Here is a 6,650-nt window from a genome sequence, read left to right as displayed (position 1 = left end):
GGCATTGCGGGGGTTGATGGTTTGGATTGAGCTGAGCGTTCTCTGAATTCGTTGGGTTTCCTTCTGACTTCGTTGTTGTTGTTGTTGTTGTTTTGGGGTTTTCAGATGCTCAATTCTCAAGTTACGACGGCGCAACACATGGCGCGAAAGAAGGCTTATGATATCGTGAGTTGACTTCTGCTGTTTGTCCTTAGTTTTGACAGGCTAAATTGCCTTTGAAATTTTTAAATTTTCTCAGTATTAACATGTGGGTTAGTGTATCTCAGATAGCATCGTTGTTGAAGATTCTGTTCTTGGATGAGGAGGTCACGAACAGCAGCTCTTTCCAGCGCAAGTTCTACAAGCTTTTTCGAAAAAATTGTTGGACCTTGTTCTTCATCGCCCGAGTTAAAGCTGCTTTCTCGCTTCCACCTAATTTTTAAAATGATATGGCAGATTTAGAGGATAAAGGCAAGGGGCTTTGCTCAATGCTTGAGGCTACACTTGGGCTTGTGAGGTGGTGGTGAAATGTGGGCGACATGGTGCGGCGGTTAGTCGGCGCATGGCAGGTTAGCAATGTCGATCGTGGCAACCATGCTGTGCCGTCGGAAAAATCAAATATTGTGGACAAAAACTACAGTTGTGCCCTTTTTTGTGGCTTTTCTAGTTTTTTTTTTTTTTTTATAACTTTATCATATTGTGTCTATGGACTCAAACACCTTGCTCCGGCTCCCAGAAAAATCAAGTATTCGCCAACCGGTGAGTTAGGTTCTTATTTGATGCTGAATTGACCACTTTAAACTCTTAGTTAAAACAATATTCACATTGGATCTTCTTTTAAGGGAATGACCTTACTTCGAATCCTTATATGAAATTTTTCTACAATAATAATCCACATTGACGTCCATAGTTAGTATTCGATGGCTAAAATCATCCTAGTTGGTATTAGCTCTCTACTCTTATTGCCCAACACCTAAATAGAGACAAGACGAGTTTAACCAAGGAGAGGAGCCACATCATCGATTGTGCTCAACTTTGTTGAGTATGCGAGTGTTTGAGCTTAATCACATGACATGACAACTTATTTGATGAATACCTCACATTAAGCCAGATTGAGAAAGTTAAGATACTTGATTAAACAAATAGAAGTTTGGATACTCAAGTAAAATGGCGAAAGTTAATATACTTATGGTTTCATTGCTTCTAAAATTAACCATTCACCCATAATCACATGACATGACAACTTATTTGATGAATACCTCACATTAAGCCAGATTGAGAAAGTTGAGATACTTGATTAAACAAATATAAGTTTGGATACTCAAGTAAAACGGCAAAAGTTAATATACTTATGGTTTCATTGCTCCTAAAATTAACCATTCACCATTAAATTTTAAACAAAGTAAAATGGCGAAAATTCATATACCCGTGGTGTCATTGCTCCTAAAATTAACCATTCATTGTTAAATTTCGAACAAAATATTTAAAAAAAAGGGATAAATACATTGGAAGTCCTCAAACTTATCACAAAAATGCAATTGAGTTATAATCTTTTTCAAAAATGCAATCAAGTCCTAAAACTTGTTAGGAAAGTGCAATCGAGTCCTTAAACTTTCAAAAAGTGCAACTAAGTCCTAAAACTTGTCATGAAAATGTAATCGAATCTTAAAATTTTCAAAAATTGCAATCATTGCAAGGACTTGATTGGATTAATTTGATAACTTTTAAGACTTGATTGCACTTTTGTAACAAATTTCAAGACTAATCGCACTTTTTGAAGGTTTTAGGACTTAATTGAACCATCTTGACAAATTTTTGGACTAAATTGTATTTTTAAAAGTTTTAGGACTTAATTATATTTTCGTGACAAGTTTTAGGACTTTCAATGCTCATATCCCTTAAAAAAGGAAAACATTGCTTGGCAACTAGTTGTCCTAGTCAGACATTGATAAGGTACTAACGATATAATAATATCACCATCATTAACTGCTTTCATATTTTACTAATAGGTCTAGTTAATTGGCGGTAAGTTACCAATCAAACGGTCAACTACTACTACCTAGCTTTGCTTTGTTGCAACCCTTTTGACACAGGCATCAGGTAAATGACGAGTTTAGAGGTAATGTCAAAGGCGGACCAACGATTCTCAATTGGCACGAGTTCTTCTGGATTCTTACCCCGCATGACATAGGGATTTTTTTTTATTTAATTTGATTAACCATACGAGAATTTTACATTAGGAGTATACCTCATAGATTTAGGATGAGGACTTGTTTACATTACTTATTCTAGTTTGTGTGCTTTTGGTACCTAAGCTTGATTTTTGTTCCTATGAGATGTCCACAGAGTCTTCTTACCAAATTATAAATCGCAAGGTTCTTCTAATCCATCCATGCAATGTTTCTTTCTTGAATTTATTATGGTGCTAAAATGTAACATAACCATTCAACTAAAATAAGATAATAAAAACTTAGAAAAGCAATGTAAAATAGTCACGGTTAATTCAATCAAAGATAGTAATGAAAGGGAAAGTAAAAAATGGAGTGCGTAAAGTAACCCAATATTGAGTTGGGTAAAAAATATAACATGGTCTTGTTATTAAACTTCAGGACAGTAACAGCCGTCAGGAACTTGACGGACGTGGCCATGATGCGGATGCAGGCGGACGGGCGGCTCCTACTGGAGCAGCGTCGGAACTACCAGAGCATGGTGGACGCCATCTGGTGGATAGCGCGGCAGGAGGGGGTGGCGAGCCTGTGGCGGGGGTCGTCATTGACGGTGAACTGGGCGATGCTGGTGACGGCATCGTAGCTGGCGTCCTACGACTAGATCAAGGAGACCATCCTGGCTAAGGAGCTGATGAAGGACGGGCTGGGGATGCATGTCACGGCGAGCTTTGTGGCAGGGTTCGTGGCGGCGGTGGCGTCGAAGCCGGTGGATGTGATCAAGACGAGGGTGATGAACATGAAGGAGGAGGAGGGGCGGGAGCTGCCGTACCAGGGGGTCGTCGACTGCGCACTGAAGATGGTGAGGGCGGAAGGGCCGATGGCGCTCTACAAGGGGTTCGTCTCCACGATATCGCGGCAGGGGACATTCACGGTGGTGCTCTTCGTCACGCTCGAGCAGGTCTGGAAGCTGCTCAAGGATTTCTAGCGGCATCATCGATGGCGATGGCAACAATGACGACAAGATGATGACGATGATGATGGTGATAATTCTAGGATTTCTCCGGGAAATAAAATAAAAATAGAAATAGAAATATTATACAATAAGGTATATTTTGTATAATAAATAAATAAAAAATTATATTTTAGACTACGTGCCTTGCATCTAGGGTTTCCTGTGTGCTGTCATGTATGATGAATCCGTGTGGCTCCCGGAATACGGGAAGGAAGATGCCGCAATCAAAGCGCCACCTTGTACCGGGTTTTGTCTCCTATTCCTCCACTGTATTATTAAGAAAAAAAAAATTTCACTTTCCCTTCAACGGAGCCTAATAAAATAGAAATAAAACAGAAAAATTAAAAATAGGATTCGTTTACGGTCATAAATATAATTATCCTATTTTCCCAGATTAGATGAATTTTTGAAAATAAATATTTCGAATCCGTGCCAAAGTCAAAATGTGTGGCCGGAGATCGTACAAAAGGGGCTTTCTTTCTTGCTTCGAATTCTTCACGGGCATATGCATTTTTCTCGGGAAAAGTACCAAAAAAGTCCTAAACATATTGCATTAGTACCAATTCAGTCCTAAACTTTTCAATTGGACCAATTAAGTCCTAAATCTTTTAATATTTGTACCAATTAAGTCCATCCGGCCAATTTTGGCTGGTCGGCGCTACATGGACGTTGGCCGGTGACCGGATGCTAACGTGGTAATTTTTATGATTCTTTTATGATTTTTTTTTCGAATTTTTTTATTAATTTTTATTAATTTTTTTCTTTTTGTTTTCTTTTTCCTGTATTTATGCCTTCTTCTTGGCGGTGGGCCGGCGAGCCTCCTAGGTGAGGCTCACCGGCCACCGGGCGAGGGTCGCGGCCCCTCGGCCGACCTCTCCCGGGGCCGCCGGCGAGCGCTTCGCCCGGATCCGGCGAGGCTAGCCTCGCCTAGCCTTGCCACAGGAAGAGGGAGAGGAGGAGGGACGGGTTGTGGACTGGCACCATCGGAAGAAGGAGAGGAGTGTGTTGGGGCGGCGGGCTAAGGTTTCGGAGGCGAAGATCGGGCGGAGGAGCAAAGGGCGTGAGGCGCGGGAGGTGGGGGACCCGGGGCCTCGGGTGGGATTTCGTGGAGGTGAGGGCGGCGATGACGAGGTCAAGAAGCTCCGGGGTCGACAGCGGAGGAGTCGCCGGGGACTCAGCGGCAAGGCCAGGGCGAGACCAGATCTGGGCTAAGCCGCCTCACCCGCGGCCCCAGGCGGGCAGCCGACCGAGGTCACGACCCTCGGCGGCGGCCGGCGAGGGCTTTGCGGCCTCGCCTCCGCCCGGCGATGGCCGCCATGGCCTTGCCAACCACGGGCGAGGCTGGCTCGCCCAAATCCGAGTGACGCCGCCTCACCGGCCACGAGAGAGGCCGGCCGAGGGTCACGACCCTGCCGGCGGCGGCGAGGGCGGCCCTCGCCCGCCAAGTGGCTGACAAGCCTCACCTTGAGGCTTGCCGACCACCGCTAGGAAGAAGGTAGAAAATAACAGGAAAAGAAAAAATTAATAAAAAATTCGCAAAAATCATAAAAAAATTATAAAAATTGCCACATCAACGTCCGCTACCGCCGATGTCCACGTCGGCGCCGGTCGGCCAAAATTGGCCGAATGGATTGAATCGGTACCAATATTAAAAGGTTTAGGACCGAATTGATCCAATTGAAAAGTTTATGAGCGGAATTGGTGCCGTGCAATAGGTTTAAGATTTTTTTGATACTTTTCCCCATTTTCTCATGGAGGGACGGGTGATGCGACCCTAATTTTTTCCTTTGTTCCACAAAAGCCATTCAAAAAAGATGTGATTACAATTTGCTAATCCTATGTGGTGTCCATCGGTCTAAAGTGGTCATCAGTAGACCAGATTTTATGAGGGTGGGTCCTGGTCTAAAGTGCCTAAGCCTATCTAGGTTCGGCTCATGCAAGGATTTGCCCTTGTCGAAGTTGTCGAATTATGTTTCGATTTTGAGCGTTTGTAAAAATGCGATTTGCTGGAATTACAAAAGAGGAAATATAAAATAAAATAAAGGAGGAAAGTGCTGCAAAGCCTGAGAATTCGAATTTAAGGAAATCAATTCGTGGGTTTTGGCATGAAGGAATCCTCTGCACGCATGAGAAAATAAAAGGAAGTAGGTGGGGCCCAAATAGGACACACGCAATTCTTCACGCGGGTTCTCTTTGCTCGGCTACGTAAACAAAACAAAGAAATCCAAACGTGGTGGTGGTGGGCCCAGGTCAAACTTTGACCTGGGCACACATATAAAAACGAATATATTTCCTTCTTTGACGGTGTGTGGGAGCGGCCGACAACCTACGTAAAAGAGAAGCCGCACGTCCGAGAAGCCGTTCAATGTCCACCGAAGCCCTACGTACAATCCGCGAGAAGCCGCACGCCGCCGAGAGAGAGGAGCTGCACGAGAAAGCTTGGGATCTTTTCTTTTGGCGTACGACTTGAACGCAGTAATTTGTGTCATGAGTTTATACCCAAGTGAGTTTTAGGGTTTGGGGTTAAATCTAGGTGTAGGAAACACTGAACGATTGAAATGATTAGAAACTCCGATTCTCCGATTATAGTAGATTATTTACTGTTTCTCTTCGTAGGTGTGAGTGCAGAATCTTATACTGCACCGAACTACGTAAATTTCGATGTCCTTATTTTTTTTCATTTATTTCTCCTGTGATTTCACAAGATTATGACGTTTCCACGTATTATATCCCAACAAAAGTAGTGATGCATCCATGTTCGGTCCATATGTATCGTTGGATCAGGAGACTCCAGAGGCTTGTCATAGTTGGAAGCATTTGACACTTGCTCTTGTTCTTAATGAGGATAATATCACGAAAAATCTTGAATTAATACATTTGTGATAAATTTATTTTAAATTAACTTTTTAAATATCAAAACCCCGATCTTGTATATTTATGACAAATTTACCCATCCTTCAATCACTGTTGCCGGTTTGAGAAATGAAGTTCTAATGGGGAAATGATCCCTGTAGAGAGATTGGGGTCTCCATGATGGTTCCTTGAATTTGTCCCCCATGCGTGGTCCGCGTCCGCGAGGCGTGTAGGCCCAGCATTAACTTCGTCCGCCCAACTTGGCTGATCCATCACGTCCCGGACTCAACTCCACCACTCCCTGATTTTTTCTACTCAGATTTCATTCCACACTCACAAGTCACAACAAGCAAATCCAGCTATCATTTTGGAAGTCTAGCTAGGATAAAGTAAACCTTTCAGTTCAGTGCCCTCTCTTTTGTAAGATCTACAAACGGAAGTCGCGGATTCATGCGTGTGTTCCCTTCGCGGTAAGCGAGTTGCAATCGAAGTAGCCAACTAGATTAGTAACTGAGGTCGAGCCTAAGAACCCAAGTGTAAACTCATCTCTCCCGAGACTAGCCCGGCGGTGCCATGGATAGATAAGTCACGCAGCAACATGGTTTGGTTGGTGTGTAACCGTCTGTATCAAGTTGGAT

This window comes from Eucalyptus grandis, chromosome 9, assembly GCF_016545825.1.
Source record: "Eucalyptus grandis isolate ANBG69807.140 chromosome 9, ASM1654582v1, whole genome shotgun sequence".
In the NCBI taxonomy this organism is placed as follows: Eukaryota; Viridiplantae; Streptophyta; class Magnoliopsida; order Myrtales; family Myrtaceae; genus Eucalyptus; species Eucalyptus grandis.
Note: the sequence above shows the minus strand (reverse complement) of the source record.